Consider the following 16,942-nt stretch of genomic DNA (forward strand, 5'->3'; position numbering starts at 1 on the left):
TTAAGGCGAATGGCGCAGATAAAGCATTTGCCAAAGCGGTACAGCATAAGGTGGGATGGGACAGTCTGAAATATATTTTATAGATGTATTTCTCACATATCTCAGAGCCTTCCGCGGTTGTCGTCGTCGTCGTCGTCGTCGTCGTCGTCGTCGTCGTCGCCGCCGCCGCCACTTCTGCAGAAGTAGCAAATGGACATCGTAGCAAATGCGGCGAGGGACGCCCTGCCTTACATTTCCGAATGCACAAAGTGTGTGGTTTAGTTTCCCAGTCTATATTTGGTAGGTCTCGTAGCAGGTTGAATGTATCAAATGGGTGGGAAAGAGCAAGGGGCAGCGTCTGTGTAGAACGAAAACACAACTCCTCAGTGGTGTGAGCGTTTTGAGATGAGTCGTATATAAGTTCCACTTGTTTGTCAGTGACCGTGTGGCCTAATGGATAAGGCGTCGGACTTCGTATCCGAAGATTGCGTGTTTGATTCCTCTCTCGGTCGTGTTTTTCCAGATCTGAAAAAGAAACATACCGTTTTAGTGCAGCACTTGAGCAGTACGAAACCGTGTGAACGTTGCTGTTGACCATTTTCTGCTTGGAGATGCTCTTGAGCTTGAAACACGCACAACAAGACCGGTGTTAACTAGCGAATTGGTTTGCATATTGCCGTCGCCGCGTGTTTTTGACTGGCACTTGCACATCTAAAATAACGTCGGAAAGTAACTCGTTCGGCTTATGAGTCACATCAAGTATGTGTGTTAATTTTGACGAAACTAGCTCTGCAGGTTGTCATGCAATTCTGTTTCCTCTCAGAAATGATTATGAAATAAAAGTGAACTACGTGACGAGTGTGACGTTAGGAAAACATTAGGCAACATGGGGAGGTTCTGTATGGGACCAATCAACCCAAACGAGTACTGTGTGACGTGCTAACCGGCATATACTCACCGAGGCAGCGCGGCTAGCTCAGTCGGTAGAACATAAGGCTCTTAATCCCAGGGTCGTGCGTTCGAGCCCCACGTGGGGAGGAACGGAATTTTGTTCCTCTGCAGATGTAACTTACCGTTTTTCTGATTAACGTGATGTAATGGAAATAGCAACTTTAAACTTTGCCTACGTCTCCGTCAGTCGCTACGAAACTGTATTTGAAGGTGAAGGTGATTTTGTAGACATGTGTGAAAGACATGTTCTGAAATGCAAGTGGTGTTATTTGGAGAGCACTTCCTTTACGTGTCAGATGTGTAGGCAAGCAGTAATGGGTCGCCATAGCTGCAAATATTAGACGGTAATATGAAGTGTTGTCAGCTGAAGTCTGATGATCCAGACGACCGTAAGGATGAAGTACGCAAAAGTACCGCTAGGCCTCGCCTCTTTAGCTCAGTGGCAGAGCACTGGTCTAGTAAACCAGGGGTCGTGAGTTCGATCCTCACAGGAGGCAGACGAATTTTGGATATCAGTTGCGCGTCGTGGCCTTATAGCAAACAGTATCTGGGATGACTAACAATTAGCGAGAGGCGTTTTATTAAGAATTACTCTCAGATGTGATTAAGGCGAATGGCGCAGATAAAGCATTTGCCAAAGCGGTACAGCATAAGGTGGGATGGGACAGTCTGAAATATATTTTATAGATGTATTTCTCACATATCTCAGAGCCTTCCGCGGTTGTCGTCGTCGTCGTCGTCGTCGTCGTCGTCGTCGTCGTCGTCGTCGTCGTCGTCGCCGCCGCCGCCACTTCTGCAGAAGTAGCAAATGGACATCGTAGCAAATGCGGCGAGGGACGCCCTGCCTTACATTTCCGAATGCACAAAGTGTGTGGTTTAGTTTCCCAGTCTATATTTGGTAGGTCTCGTAGCAGGTTGAATGTATCAAATGGGTGGGAAAGAGCAAGGGGCAGCGTCTGTGTAGAACGAAAACACAACTCCTCAGTGGTGTGAGCGTTTTGAGATGAGTCGTATATAAGTTCCACTTGTTTGTCAGTGACCGTGTGGCCTAATGGATAAGGCGTCGGACTTCGTATCCGAAGATTGCGTGTTTGATTCCTCTCTCGGTCGTGTTTTTCCAGATCTGAAAAAGAAACATACCGTTTTAGTGCAGCACTTGAGCAGTACGAAACCGTGTGAACGTTGCTGTTGACCATTTTCTGCTTGGAGATGCTCTTGAGCTTGAAACACGCACAACAAGACCGGTGTTAACTAGCGAATTGGTTTGCATATTGCCGTCGCCGCGTGTTTTTGACTGGCACTTGCACATCTAAAATAACGTCGGAAAGTAACTCGTTCGGCTTATGAGTCACATCAAGTATGTGTGTTAATTTTGACGAAACTAGTTCTGCAGGTTGTCATGCAATTCTGTTACCTCTCAGAAATGATTATGAAATAAAAGTGAACTACGTGACGAGTGTGACGTTAGGAAAACATTAGGCAACATGGGGAGGTTCTGTATGGGACCAATCAACCCAAACGAGTACTGTGTGACGTGCTAACCGGCATATACTCACCGAGGCAGCGCGGCTAGCTCAGTCGGTAGAACATAAGGCTCTTAATCGCAGGGTCGTGGGTTCGAGCCCCACGTGGGGAGGAACGGAATTTTGTTCCTCTGCAGATGTAACTTACCGTTTTTCTGATTAACGTGATGTAATGGAAATAGCAACTTTAAACTTTGCCTACGTCTCCGTCAGTCGCTACGAAACTGTATTTGAAGGTGAAGGTGATTTTGTAGACATGTGTGAAAGACATGTTCTGAAATGCAAGTGGTGTTATTTGGAGAGCACTTCCTTTACGTGTCAGATGTGTAGGCAAGCAGTAATGGGTCGCCATAGCTGCAAATATTAGACGGTAATATGAAGTGTTGTCAGCTGAAGTCTGATGATCCAGACGACCGTAAGGATGAAGTACGCAAAAGTACCGCTAGGCCGCGCCTCTTTAGCTCAGTGGCAGAGCACTGGTCTAGTAAACCAGGGGTCGTGAGTTCGATCCTCACAGGAGGCAGACGAATTTTGGATATCAGTTGCGCGTCGTGGCCTTATAGCAAACAGTATCTGGGATGACTAACAATTAGCGAGAGGCGTTTTATTAAGAATTACTCTCAGATGTGATTAAGGCGAATGGCGCAGATAAAGCATTTGCCAAAGCGGTACAGCATAAGGTGGGATGGGACAGTCTGAAATATATTTTATAGATGTATTTCTCACATATCTCAGAGCCTTCCGCGGTTATCGTCGTCGTCGTCGTCGTCGTCGTCGTCGTCGTCGTCGTCGTCGTCGTCGTCGTCGTCGTCGTCGCCGCCGCCACTTCTGCAGAAGTAGCAAATGGACATCGTAGCAAATGCGGCGAGGGACGCCCTGCCTTACATTTCCGAATGCACAAAGTGTGTGGTTTAGTTTCCCAGTCTATATTTGGTAGGTCTCGTAGCAGGTTGAATGTATCAAATGGGTGGGAAAGAGCAAGGGGCAGCGTCTGTGTAGAACGAAAACACAACTCCTCAGTGGTGTGAGCGTTTTGAGATGAGTCGTATATAAGTTCCACTTGTTTGTCAGTGACCGTGTGGCCTAATGGATAAGGCGTCGGACTTCGTATCCGAAGATTGCGTGTTTGATTCCTCTCTCGGTCGTGTTTTTCCAGATCTGAAAAAGAAACATACCGTTTTAGTGCAGCACTTGAGCAGTACGAAACCGTGTGAACGTTGCTGTTGACCATTTTCTGCTTGGAGATGCTCTTGAGCTTGAAACACGCACAACAAGACCGGTGTTAACTAGCGAATTGGTTTGCATATTGCCGTCGCCGCGTGTTTTTGACTGGCACTTGCACATCTAAAATAACGTCGGAAAGTAACTCGTTCGGCTTATGAGTCACATCAAGTATGTGTGTTAATTTTGACGAAACTAGCTCTGCAGGTTGTCATGCAATTCTGTTACCTCTCAGAAATGATTATGAAATAAAAGTGAACTACGTGACGAGTGTGACGTTAGGAAAACATTAGGCAACATGGGGAGGTTCTGTATGGGACCAATCAACCCAAACGAGTACTGTGTGACGTGCTAACCGGCATATACTCACCGAGGCAGCGCGGCTAGCTCAGTCGGTAGAACATAAGGCTCTTAATCCCAGGGTCGTGGGTTCGAGCCCCACGTGGGGAGGAACGGAATTTTGTTCCTCTGCAGATGTAACTTACCGTTTTTCTGATTAACGTGATGTAATGGAAATAGCAACTTTAAACTTTGCCTACGTCTCCGTCAGTCGCTACGAAACTGTATTTGAAGGTGAAGGTGATTTTGTAGACATGTGTGAAAGACATGTTCTGAAATGCAAGTGGTGTTATTTCGAGAGCACTTCCTTTACGTGTCAGATGTGTAGGCAAGCAGTAATGGGTCGCCATAGGTGCAAATATTAGACGGTAATATGAAGTGTTGTCAGCTGAAGTCTGATGATCCAGACGACCGTAAGGATGAAGTACGCAAAAGTACCGCTAGGCCGCGCCTCTTTAGCTCAGTGGCAGAGCACTGGTCTAGTAAACCAGGGGTCGTGAGTTCGATCCTCACAGGAGGCAGACGAATTTTGGATATCAGTTGCGCGTCGTGGCCTTATAGCAAACAGTATCTGGGATGACTAACAATTAGCGAGAGGCGTTTTATTAAGAATTACTCTCAGATGTGATTAAGCCGAATGGCGCAGATAAAGCATTTGCCAAAGCGGTACAGCATAAGTTGGGATGGGACAGTCTGAAATATATTTTATAGATGTATTTCTCACATATCTCAGAGCCTTCCGCGGTTGTCGTCGTCGTCGTCGTCGTCGTCGCCGCCACTTCTGCAGAAGTAGCAACTGGACATCGTAGCAAATGCGGCGAGGGACGCCCTGCCTTACATTTCCGAATGCACAAAGTGTGTGGTTTAGTTTCCCAGTCTATATTTGGTAGGTCTCGTAGCAGGTTGAATGTATCAAATGGGTGGGAAAGAGCAAGGGGCAGCGTCTGTGTAGAACGAAAACACAACTCCTCAGTGGTGTGAGCGTTTTGAGATGAGTCGTATATAAGTTCCACTTGTTTGTCAGTGACCGTGTGGCCTAATGGATAAGGCGTCGGACTTCGTATCCGAAGATTGCGTGTTTGATTCCTCTCTCGGTCGTGTTTTTCCAGATCTGAAAAAGAAACATACCGTTTTAGTGCAGCACTTGAGCAGTACGAAACCGTGTGAACGTTGCTGTTGACCATTTTCTGCTTGGAGATGCTCTTGAGCTTGAAACACGCACAACAAGACCGGTGTTAACTAGCGAATTGGTTTGCATATTGCCGTCGCCGCGTGTTTTTGACTGGCACTTGCACATCTAAAATAACGTCGGAAAGTAACTCGTTCGGCTTATGAGTCACATCAAGTATGTGTGTTAATTTTGACGAAACTAGCTCTGCAGGTTGTCATGCAATTCTGTTACCTCTCAGAAATGATTACGAAATAAAAGTGAACTACGTGACGAGTGTGACGTTAGGAAAACATTAGGCAACATGGGGAGGTTCTGTATGGGACCAATCAACCCAAACGAGTACTGTGTGACGTGCTAACCGGCATATACTCACCGAGGCAGCGCGGCTAGCTCAGTCGGTAGAACATAAGGCTCTTAATCCCAGGGTCGTGGGTTCGAGTCCCACGTGGGGAGGAACGGAATTTTGTTCCTCTGCAGATGTAACTTACCGTTTTTCTGATTAACGTGATGTAATGGAAATAGCAACTTTAAACTTTGCCTACGTCTCCGTCAGTCGCTACGAAACTGTATTTGAAGGTGAAGGTGATTTTGTAGACATGTGTGAAAGACATGTTCTGAAATGCAAGTGGTGTTATTTGGAGAGCACTTCCTTTACGTGTCAGATGTGTAGGCAAGCAGTAATGGGTCGCCATAGCTGCAAATATTAGACGGTAATATGAAGTGTTGTCAGCTGAAGTCTGATGATCCAGACGACCGTAAGGATGAAGTACGCAAAAGTACCGCTAGGCCGCGCCTCTTTAGCTCAGTGGCAGAGCACTGGTCTAGTAAACCAGGGGTCGTGAATTCAATCCTCACAGGAGGCAGACGAATTTTGGATATCAGTTGCGCGTCGTGGCCTTATAGCAAACAGTATCTGGGATGACTAACAATTAGCGAGAGGCGTTTTATTAAGAATTACTCTCAGATGTGATTAAGCCGAATGGCGCAGATAAAGCATTTGCCAAAGCGGTACAGCATAAGGTGGGATGGGACAGTCTGAAATATATTTTATAGATGTATTTCTCACATATCTCAGAGCCTTCCGCGGTTGTCGTCGTCGTCGTCGTCGTCGTCGTCGTCGCCACTTCTGCAGAAGTAGCAACTGGACATCGTAGCAAATGCGGCGAGGGACGCCCTGCCTTACATTTCCGAATGCACAAAGTGTGTGGTTTAGTTTCCCAGTCTATATTTGGTAGGTCTCGTAGCAGGTTGAATGTATCAAATGGGTGGGAAAGAGCAAGGGGCAGCGTCTGTGTAGAACGAAAACACAACTCCTCAGTGGTGTGAGCGTTTTGAGATGAGTCGTATATAAGTTCCACTTGTTTGTCAGTGACCGTGTGGCCTAATGGATAAGGCGTCGGACTTCGTATCCGAAGATTGCGTGTTTGATTCCTCTCTCGGTCGTGTTTTTCCAGATCTGAAAAAGAAACATACCGTTTTAGTGCAGCACTTGAGCAGTACGAAACCGTGTGAACGTTGCTGTTGACCATTTTCTGCTTGGAGATGCTCTTGAGCTTGAAACACGCACAACAAGACCGGTGTTAACTAGCGAATTGGTTTGCATATTGCCGTCGCCGCGTGTTTTTGACTGGCACTTGCACATCTAAAATAACGTCGGAAAGTAACTCGTTCGGCTTATGAGTCACATCAAGTATGTGTGTTAATTTTGACGAAACTAGCTCTGCAGGTTGTCATGCAATTCTGTTACCTCTCAGAAATGATTATGAATAAAAGTGAACTACGTGACGAGTGTGACGTTAGGAAAACATTAGGCAACATGGGGAGGTTCTGTATGGGACCAATCAACCCAAACGAGTACTGTGTGACGTGCTAACCGGCATGTACTCACCGAGGCAGTGCGGCTAGCTCAGTCGGTAGAACATAAGGCTCTTAATCCCAGGGTCGTGGGTTCGAGCCCCACGTGGGGAGGAACGGAATTTTGTTCCTCTTCAGATGTAACTTACCGTTTTTCTGATTAACGTGATGTAATGGAAATAGCAACTTTAAACTTTGCCTACGTCTCCGTCAGTCGCTACGAAACTGTATTTGAAGGTGAAGGTGATTTTGTAGACATGTGTGAAAGACATGTTCTGAAATGCAAGTGGTGTTATTTGGAGAGCACTTCCTTTACGTGTCAGATGTGTAGGCAAGCAGTAATGGGTCGCCATAGCTGCAAATATTAGACGGTAATATGAAGTGTTGTCAGCTGAAGTCTGATGATCCAGACGACCGTAAGGATGAAGTACGCAAAAGTACCGCTAGGCCGCGCCTCTTTAGCTCAGTGGCAGAGCACTGGTCTAGTAAACCAGGGGTCGTGAGTTCGATCCTCACAGGAGGCAGACGAATTTTGGATATCAGTTGCGCGTCGTGGCCTTATAGCAAACAGTATCTGGGATGATAACAATTAGCGAGAGGCGTTTTATTAAGAATTACTCTCAGATGTGATTAAGGCGAATGGCGCAGATAAAGCATTTGCCAAAGCGGTACAGCATAAGGTGGGATGGGACAGTCTGAAATATATTTTATAGATGTATTTCTCACATATCTCAGAGCCTTCCGCGGTTGTCGTCGTCGTCGTCGTCGTCGTCGTCGTCGTCGTCGCCGCCGCCGCCACTTCTGCAGAAGTAGCAACTGGACATCGTAGCAAATGCGGCGAGGGACGCCCTGCCTTACATTTCCGAATGCACAAAGTGTGTGGTTTAGTTTCCCAGTCTATATTTGGTAGGTCTCGTAGCAGGTTGAATGTATCAAATGGGTGGGAAAGAGCAAGGGGCAGCGTCTGTGTAGAACGAAAACACAACTCCTCAGTGGTGTGAGCGTTTTGAGATGAGTCGTATATAAGTTCCACTTGTTTGTCAGTGACCGTGTGGCCTAATGGATAAGGCGTCGGACTTCGTATCCGAAGATTGCGTGTTTGATTCTTCTCTCGGTCGTGTTTTTCCAGATCTGAAAAAGAAACATACCGTTTTAGTGCAGCACTTGAGCAGTACGAAACCGTGTGAACGTTGCTGTTGACCATTTTCTGCTTGGAGATGCTCTTGAGCTTGAAACACGCACAACAAGACCGGTGTTAACTAGCGAATTGGTTTGCATATTGCCGTCGCCGCGTGTTTTTGACTGGCACTTGCACATCTAAAATAACGTCGGAAAGTAACTCGTTCGGCTTATGAGTCACATCAAGTATGTGTGTTAATTTTGACGAAACTAGCTCTGCAGGTTGTCATGCAATTCTGTTACCTCTCAGAAATGATTATGAAATAAAAGTGAACTACGTGACGAGTGTGACGTTAGGAAAACATTAGGCAACATGGGGAGGTTCTGTATGGGACCAATCAACCCAAACGAGTACTGTGTGACGTGCTAACCGGCATATACTCACCGAGGCAGCGCGGCTAGCTCAGTCGGTAGAACATAAGGCTCTTAATCCCAGGGTCGTGGGTTCGAGCCCCACGTGGGGAGGAACGGAATTTTGTTCCTCTGCAGATGTAACTTACCGTTTTTCTGATTAACGTGATGTAATGGAAATAGCAACTTTAAACTTTGCCTACGTCTCCGTCAGTCGCTACGAAACTGTATTTGAAGGTGAAGGTGATTTTGTAGACATGTGTGAAAGACATGTTCTGAAATGCAAGTGGTGTTATTTGGAGAGCACTTCCTTTACGTGTCAGATGTGTAGGCAAGCAGTAATGGGTCGCCATAGCTGCAAATATTAGACGGTAATATGAAGTGTTGTCAGCTGAAGTCTGATGATCCAGACGACCGTAAGGATGAAGTACGCAAAAGTACCGCTAGGCCGCGCCTCTTTAGCTCATTGGCAGAGCACTGGTCTAGTAAACCAGGGGTCGTGAGTTCGATCCTCACAGGAGGCAGACGAATTTTGGATATCAGTTGCGCGTCGTGGCCTTATAGCAAACAGTATCTGGGATGACTAACAATTAGCGAGAGGCGTTTTATTAAGAATTACTCTCAGATGTGATTAAGGCGAATGGCGCAGATAAAGCATTTGCCAAAGCGGTACAGCATAAGGTGGGATGGGACAGTCTGAAATATATTTTATAGATGTATTTCTCACATATCTCAGAGCCTTCCGCGGTTGTCGTCGTCGTCGTCGTCGTCGTCGTCGTCGTCGTCGCCACTTCTGCAGAAGTAGCAACTGGACATCGTAGCAAATGCGGCGAGGGACGCCCTGCCTTACATTTCCGAATGCACAAAGTGTGTGGTTTAGTTTCCCAGTCTATATTTGGTAGGTCTCGTAGCAGGTTGAATGTATCAAATGGGTGGGAAAGAGCAAGGGGCAGCGTCTGTGTAGAACGAAAACACAACTCCTCAGTGGTGTGAGCGTTTTGAGATGAGTCGTATATAAGTTCCACTTGTTTGTCAGTGACCGTGTGGCCTAATGGATAAGGCGTCGGACTTCGTATCCGAAGATTGCGTGTTTGATTCCTCTCTCGGTCGTGTTTTTCCAGATCTGAAAAAGAAACATACCGTTTTAGTGCAGCACTTGAGCAGTACGAAACCGTGTGAACGTTGCTGTTGACCATTTTCTGCTTGGAGATGCTCTTGAGCTTGAAACACGCACAACAAGACCGGTGTTAACTAGCGAATTGGTTTGCATATTGCCGTCGCCGCGTGTTTTTGACTGGCACTTGCACATCTAAAATAACGTCGGAAAGTAACTCGTTCGGCTTATGAGTCACATCAAGTATGTGTGTTAATTTTGACGAAACTAGCTCTGCAGGTTGTCATGCAATTCTGTTACCTCTCAGAAATGATTATGAAATAAAAGTGAACTACGTGACGAGTGTGACGTTAGGAAAACATTAGGCAACATGGGGAGGTTCTGTATGGGACCAATCAACCCAAACGAGTACTGTGTGACGTGCTAACCGGCATGTACTCACTGTGGCAGTGCGGCTAGCTCAGTCGGTAGAACATAAGGCTCTTAATCCTAGGGTCGTGGGTTCGAGCCCCACGTGGGGAGGATCGGAATTTTGTTCCTCTTCAGATGTAACTTACCGTTTTTCTGATTAACGTGATGTAATGGAAATAGCAACTTTAAACTTTGCCTACGTCTCCGTCAGTCGCTACGAAACTGTATTTGAAGGTGAAGGTGATTTTGTAGACATGTGTGAAAGACATGTTCTGAAATGCAAGTGGTGTTATTTGGAGAGCACTTCCTTTACGTGTCAGATGTGTAGGCAAGCAGTAATTGGTCGCCATAGCTGCAAATATTAGACGGTAATATGAAGTGTTGTCAGCTGAAGTCTGATGATCCAGACGACCGTAAGGATGAAGTACGCAAAAGTACCGCTAGGCCGCGCCTCTTTAGCTCAGTGGCAGAGCACTGGTCTAGTAAACCAGGGGTCGTGAGTTCGATCCTCACAGGAGGCAGACGAATTTTGGATATCAGTTGCGCGTCGTGGCCTTATAGCAAACAGTATCTGGGATGATAACAATTAGCGAGAGGCGTTTTATTAAGAATTACTCTCAGATGTGATTAAGGCGAATGGCGCAGATAAAGCATTTGCCAAAGCGGTACAGCATAAGGTGGGATGGGACAGTCTGAAATATATTTTATAGATGTATTTCTCACATATCTCAGAGCCTTCCGCGGTTGTCGTCGTCGTCGTCGTCGTCGTCGTCGTCGTCGTCGTCTCCGCCGCCGCCGCCACTTCTGCAGAAGTAGCAACTGGACATCGTAGCAAATGCGGCGAGGGACGCCCTGCCTTACATTTCCGAATGCACAAAGTGTGTGGTTTAGTTTCCCAGTCTATATTTGGTAGGTCTCGTAGCAGGTTGAATGTATCAAATGGGTGGGAAAGAGCAAGGGGCAGCGTCTGTGTAGAACGAAAACACAACTCCTCAGTGGTGTGAGCGTTTTGAGATGAGTCGTATATAAGTTCCACTTGTTTGTCAGTGACCGTGTGGCCTAATGGATAAGGCGTCGGACTTCGTATCCGAAGATTGCGTGTTTGATTCCTCTCTCGGTCGTGTTTTTCCAGATCTGAAAAAGAAACATACCGTTTTAGTGCAGCACTTGAGCAGTACGAAACCGTGTGAACGTTGCTGTTGACCATTTTCTGCTTGGAGATGCTCTTGAGCTTGAAACACGCACAACAAGACCGGTGTTAACTAGCGAATTGGTTTGCATATTGCCGTCGCCGCGTGTTTTTGACTGGCACTTGCACATCTAAAATAACGTCGGAAAGTAACTCGTTCGGCTTATGAGTCACATCAAGTATGTGTGTTAATTTTGACGAAACTAGCTCTGCAGGTTGTCATGCAATTCTGTTACCTCTCAGAAATGATTATGAAATAAAAGTGAACTACGTGACGAGTGTGACGTTAGGAAAACATTAGGCAACATGGGGAGGTTCTGTATGGGACCAATCAACCCAAACGAGTACTGTGTGACGTGCTAACCGGCATGTACTCACCGAGGCAGTGCGGCTAGCTCAGTCGGTAGAACATAAGGCTCTTAATCCCAGGGTCGTGGGTTCGAGACCCACGTGGGGAGGAACGGAATTTTGTTCCTCTTCAGATGTAACTTACCGTTTTTCTGATTAACGTGATGTAATGGAAATAGCAACTTTAAACTTTGCCTACGTCTCCGTCAGTCGCTACGAAACTGTATTTGAAGGTGAAGGTGATTTTGTAGACATGTGTGAAAGACATGTTCTGAAATGCAAGTGGTGTTATGTGGAGAGCACTTCCTTTACGTGTCAGATGTGTAGGCAAGCAGTAATGGGTCGCCATAGCTGCAAATATTAGACGGTAATATGAAGTGTTGTCAGCTGAAGTCTGATGATCCAGACGACCGTAAGGATGAAGTACGCAAAAGTACCGCTAGGCTGCGCCTCTTTAGCTCAGTGGCAGAGCACTGGTCTAGTAAACCAGGGGTCGTGAGTTCGATCCTCACAGGAGGCAGACGAATTTTGGATATCAGTTGCGCGTCGTGGCCTTATAGCAAACAGTATCTGGGATGACTAACAATTAGCGAGAGGCGTTTTATTAAGAATTACTCTCAGATGTGATTAAGGCGAATGGCGCAGATAAAGCATTTGCCAAAGCGGTACAGCATAAGGTGGGATGGGACAGTCTGAAATATATTTTATAGATGTATTTCTCACATATCTCAGAGCCTTCCGCGGTTGTCGTCGTCGTCGTCGTCGTCGTCGTCGTCGTCGCCACTTCTGCAGAAGTAGCAACTGGACATCGTAGCAAATGCGGCGAGGGACGCCCTGCCTTACATTTCCGAATGCACAAAGTGTGTGGTTTAGTTTCCCAGTCTATATTTGGTAGGTCTCGTAGCAGGTTGAATGTATCAAATGGGTGGGAAAGAGCAAGGGGCAGCGTCTGTGTAGAACGAAAACACAACTCCTCAGTGGTGTGAGCGTTTTGAGATGAGTCGTATATAAGTTCCACTTGTTTGTCAGTGACCGTGTGGCCTAATGGATAAGGCGTCGGACTTCGTATCCGAAGATTGCGTGTTTGATTCCTCTCTCGGTCGTGTTTTTCCAGATATGAAAAAGAAACATACCGTTTTAGTGCAGCACTTGAGCAGTACGAAACCGTGTGAACGTTGCTGTTGACCATTTTCTGCTTGGAGATGCTCTTGAGCTTGAAACACGCACAACAAGACCGGTGTTAACTAGCGAATTGGTTTGCATATTGCCGTCGCCGCGTGTTTTTGACTGGCACTTGCACATCTAAAATAACGTCGGAAAGTAACTCGTTCGGCTTATGAGTCACATCAAGTATGTGTGTTAATTTTGACGAAACTAGCTCTGCAGGTTGTCATGCAATTCTGTTACCTCTCAGAAATGATTATGAAATAAAAGTGAACTACGTGACGAGTGTGACGTTAGGAAAACATTAGGCAACATGGGGAGGTTCTGTATGGGACCAATCAACCCAAACGAGTACTGTGTGACGTGCTAACCGGCATATACTCACCGAGGCAGCGCGGCTAGCTCAGTCGGTAGAACATAAGGCTCTTAATCCCAGGGTCGTGGGTTCGAGCCCCACGTGGGGAGGAACGGAATTTTGTTCCTCTGCAGATGTAACTTACCGTTTTTCTGATTAACGTGATGTAATGGAAATAGCAACTTTAAACTTTGCCTACGTCTCCGTCAGTCGCTACGAAACTGTATTTGAAGGTGAAGGTGATTTTGTAGACATGTGTGAAAGACATGTTCTGAAATGCAAGTGGTGTTATTTGGAGAGCACTTCCTTTACGTGTCAGATGTGTAGGCAAGCAGTAATGGGTCGCCATAGCTGCAAATATTAGACGGTAATATGAAGTGTTGTCAGCTGAAGTCTGATGATCCAGACGACCGTAAGGATGAAGTACGCAAAAGTACCGCTAGGCCGCGCCTCTTTAGCTCATTGGCAGAGCACTGGTCTAGTAAACCAGGGGTCGTGAGTTCGATCCTCACAGGAGGCAGACGAATTTTGGATATCAGTTGCGCGTCGTGGCCTTATAGCAAACAGTATCTGGGATGACTAACAATTAGCGAGAGGCGTTTTATTAAGAATTACTCTCAGATGTGATTAAGGCGAATGGCGCAGATAAAGCATTTGCCAAAGCGGTACAGCATAAGGTGGGATGGGACAGTCTGAAATATATTTTATAGATGTATTTCTCACATATCTCAGAGCCTTCCGCGGTTGTCGTCGTCGTCGTCGTCGTCGTCGTCGTCGTCGTCGTCGCCACTTCTGCAGAAGTAGCAACTGGACATCGTAGCAAATGCGGCGAGGGACGCCCTGCCTTACATTTCCGAATGCACAAAGTGTGTGGTTTAGTTTCCCAGTCTATATTTGGTAGGTCTCGTAGCAGGTTGAATGTATCAAATGGGTGGGAAAGAGCAAGGGGCAGCGTCTGTGTAGAACGAAAACACAACTCCTCAGTGGTGTGAGCGTTTTGAGATGAGTCGTATATAAGTTCCACTTGTTTGTCAGTGACCGTGTGGCCTAATGGATAAGGCGTCGGACTTCGTATCCGAAGATTGCGTGTTTGATTCCTCTCTCGGTCGTGTTTTTCCAGATCTGAAAAAGAAACATACCGTTTTAGTGCAGCACTTGAGCAGTACGAAACCGTGTGAACGTTGCTGTTGACCATTTTCTGCTTGGAGATGCTCTTGAGCTTGAAACACGCACAACAAGACCGGTGTTAACTAGCGAATTGGTTTGCATATTGCCGTCGCCGCGTGTTTTTGACTGGCACTTGCACATCTAAAATAACGTCGGAAAGTAACTCGTTCGGCTTATGAGTCACATCAAGTATGTGTGTTAATTTTGACGAAACTAGCTCTGCAGGTTGTCATGCAATTCTGTTACCTCTCAGAAATGATTATGAAATAAAAGTGAACTACGTGACGAGTGTGACGTTAGGAAAACATTAGGCAACATGGGGAGGTTCTGTATGGGACCAATCAACCCAAACGAGTACTGTGTGACGTGCTAACCGGCATGTACTCACCGTGGTAGTGCGGCTAGCTCAGTCGGTAGAACATAAGGCTCTTAATCCTAGGGTCGTGGGTTCGAGCCCCACGTGGGGAGGATCGGAATTTTGTTCCTCTTCAGATGTAACTTACCGTTTTTCTGATTAACGTGATGTAATGGAAATAGCAACTTTAAACTTTGCCTACGTCTCCGTCAGTCGCTACGAAACTGTATTTGAAGGTGAAGGTGATTTTGTAGACATGTGTGAAAGACATGTTCTGAAATGCAAGTGGTGTTATTTGGAGAGCACTTCCTTTACGTGTCAGATGTGTAGGCAAGCAGTAATTGGTCGCCATAGCTGCAAATATTAGACGGTAATATGAAGTGTTGTCAGCTGAAGTCTGATGATCCAGACGACCGTAAGGATGAAGTACGCAAAAGTACCGCTAGGCCGCGCCTCTTTAGCTCAGTGGCAGAGCACTGGTCTAGTAAACCAGGGGTCGTGAGTTCGATCCTCACAGGAGGCAGACGAATTTTGGATATCAGTTGCGCGTCGTGGCCTTATAGCAAACAGTATCTGGGATGATAACAATTAGCGAGAGGCGTTTTATTAAGAATTACTCTCAGATGTGATTAAGGCGAATGGCGCAGATAAAGCATTTGCCAAAGCGGTACAGCATAAGGTGGGATGGGACAGTCTGAAATATATTTTATAGATGTATTTCTCACATATCTCAGAGCCTTCCGCGGTTGTCGTCGTCGTCGTCGTCGTCGTCGTCGTCGTCGTCGTCGTCGTCTCCGCCGCCGCCGCCACTTCTGCAGAAGTAGCAACTGGACATCGTAGCAAATGCGGCGAGGGACGCCCTGCCTTACATTTCCGAATGCACAAAGTGTGTGGTTTAGTTTCCCAGTCTATATTTGGTAGGTCTCGTAGCAGGTTGAATGTATCAAATGGGTGGGAAAGAGCAAGGGGCAGCGTCTGTGTAGAACGAAAACACAACTCCTCAGTGGTGTGAGCGTTTTGAGATGAGTCGTATATAAGTTCCACTTGTTTGTCAGTGACCGTGTGGCCTAATGGATAAGGCGTCGGACTTCGTATCCGAAGATTGCGTGTTTGATTCCTCTCTCGGTCGTGTTTTTCCAGATCTGAAAAAGAAACATACCGTTTTAGTGCAGCACTTGAGCAGTACGAAACCGTGTGAACGTTGCTGTTGACCATTTTCTGCTTGGAGATGCTCTTGAGCTTGAAACACGCACAACAAGACCGGTGTTAACTAGCGAATTGGTTTGCATATTGCCGTCGCCGCGTGTTTTTGACTGGCACTTGCACATCTAAAATAACGTCGGAAAGTAACTCGTTCGGCTTATGAGTCACATCAAGTATGTGTGTTAATTTTGACGAAACTAGCTCTGCAGGTTGTCATGCAATTCTGTTACCTCTCAGAAATGATTATGAAATAAAAGTGAACTACGTGACGAGTGTGACGTTAGGAAAACATTAGGCAACATGGGGAGGTTCTGTATGGGACCAATCAACCCAAACGAGTACTGTGTGACGTGCTAACCGGCATGTACTCACCGAGGCAGTGCGGCTAGCTCAGTCGGTAGAACATAAGGCTCTTAATCCCAGGGTCGTGGGTTCGAGACCCACGTGGGGAGGAACGGAATTTTGTTCCTCTTCAGATGTAACTTACCGTTTTTCTGATTAACGTGATGTAATGGAAATAGCAACTTTAAACTTTGCCTACGTCTCCGTCAGTCGCTACGAAACTGTATTTGAAGGTGAAGGTGATTTTGTAGACATGTGTGAAAGACATGTTCTGAAATGCAAGTGGTGTTATGTGGAGAGCACTTCCTTTACGTGTCAGATGTGTAGGCAAGCAGTAATGGGTCGCCATAGCTGCAAATATTAGACGGTAATATGAAGTGTTGTCAGCTGAAGTCTGATGATCCAGACGACCGTAAGGATGAAGTACGCAAAAGTACCGCTAGGCTGCGCCTCTTTAGCTCAGTGGCAGAGCACTGGTCTAGTAAACCAGGGGTCGTGAGTTCGATCCTCACAGGAGGCAGACGAATTTTGGATATCAGTTGCGCGTCGTGGCCTTATAGCAAACAGTATCTGGGATGACTAACAATTAGCGAGAGGCGTTTTATTAAGAATTACTCTCAGATGTGATTAAGGCGAATGGCGCAGATAAAGCATTTGCCAAAGCGGTACAGCATAAGGTGGGATGGGACAGTCTGAAATATATTTTATAGATGTATTTCTCACATA

General features: G+C 46.3%; 11 non-coding genes across 11 annotated transcripts; all 11 read left to right on the forward strand.

Annotated features, from left to right (window-relative positions):
- Window positions 1-1,355: 1,355 nt before the first annotated feature.
- Trnat-agu (transfer RNA threonine (anticodon AGU)) lies at window positions 1,356-1,427 on the forward strand. Its single transcript has one exon. It is a non-coding gene; the product is annotated as a tRNA-Thr (tRNA).
- Window positions 1,428-2,904: 1,477 nt separating this feature from the next.
- On the forward strand, window positions 2,905-2,976 carry Trnat-agu (transfer RNA threonine (anticodon AGU)). The gene has a single exon. It is a non-coding gene; the product is annotated as a tRNA-Thr (tRNA).
- A 1,486-nt stretch (window positions 2,977-4,462) lies between these two features.
- On the forward strand, window positions 4,463-4,534 carry Trnat-agu (transfer RNA threonine (anticodon AGU)). The gene has a single exon. It is a non-coding gene; the product is annotated as a tRNA-Thr (tRNA).
- A 1,441-nt stretch (window positions 4,535-5,975) lies between these two features.
- On the forward strand, window positions 5,976-6,047 carry Trnat-agu (transfer RNA threonine (anticodon AGU)). Its single transcript has one exon. It is a non-coding gene; the product is annotated as a tRNA-Thr (tRNA).
- Window positions 6,048-7,490: 1,443 nt separating this feature from the next.
- Trnat-agu (transfer RNA threonine (anticodon AGU)) lies at window positions 7,491-7,562 on the forward strand. The gene has a single exon. It is a non-coding gene; the product is annotated as a tRNA-Thr (tRNA).
- Window positions 7,563-9,020: 1,458 nt separating this feature from the next.
- On the forward strand, window positions 9,021-9,092 carry Trnat-agu (transfer RNA threonine (anticodon AGU)). The gene has a single exon. It is a non-coding gene; the product is annotated as a tRNA-Thr (tRNA).
- Window positions 9,093-10,542: 1,450 nt separating this feature from the next.
- On the forward strand, window positions 10,543-10,614 carry Trnat-agu (transfer RNA threonine (anticodon AGU)). Its single transcript has one exon. It is a non-coding gene; the product is annotated as a tRNA-Thr (tRNA).
- A 1,464-nt stretch (window positions 10,615-12,078) lies between these two features.
- On the forward strand, window positions 12,079-12,150 carry Trnat-agu (transfer RNA threonine (anticodon AGU)). The gene has a single exon. It is a non-coding gene; the product is annotated as a tRNA-Thr (tRNA).
- A 1,447-nt stretch (window positions 12,151-13,597) lies between these two features.
- Trnat-agu (transfer RNA threonine (anticodon AGU)) lies at window positions 13,598-13,669 on the forward strand. Its single transcript has one exon. It is a non-coding gene; the product is annotated as a tRNA-Thr (tRNA).
- Window positions 13,670-15,122: 1,453 nt separating this feature from the next.
- Window positions 15,123-15,194, forward strand: Trnat-agu (transfer RNA threonine (anticodon AGU)). Its single transcript has one exon. It is a non-coding gene; the product is annotated as a tRNA-Thr (tRNA).
- A 1,470-nt stretch (window positions 15,195-16,664) lies between these two features.
- Trnat-agu (transfer RNA threonine (anticodon AGU)) lies at window positions 16,665-16,736 on the forward strand. The gene has a single exon. It is a non-coding gene; the product is annotated as a tRNA-Thr (tRNA).
- The last annotated feature ends 206 nt before the right edge of the window (window positions 16,737-16,942 follow it).

The sequence above is a fragment of the Schistocerca gregaria genome, chromosome 4 (assembly GCF_023897955.1).
Source record: "Schistocerca gregaria isolate iqSchGreg1 chromosome 4, iqSchGreg1.2, whole genome shotgun sequence".
NCBI classification, from domain to species: Eukaryota; Metazoa; Arthropoda; class Insecta; order Orthoptera; family Acrididae; genus Schistocerca; species Schistocerca gregaria.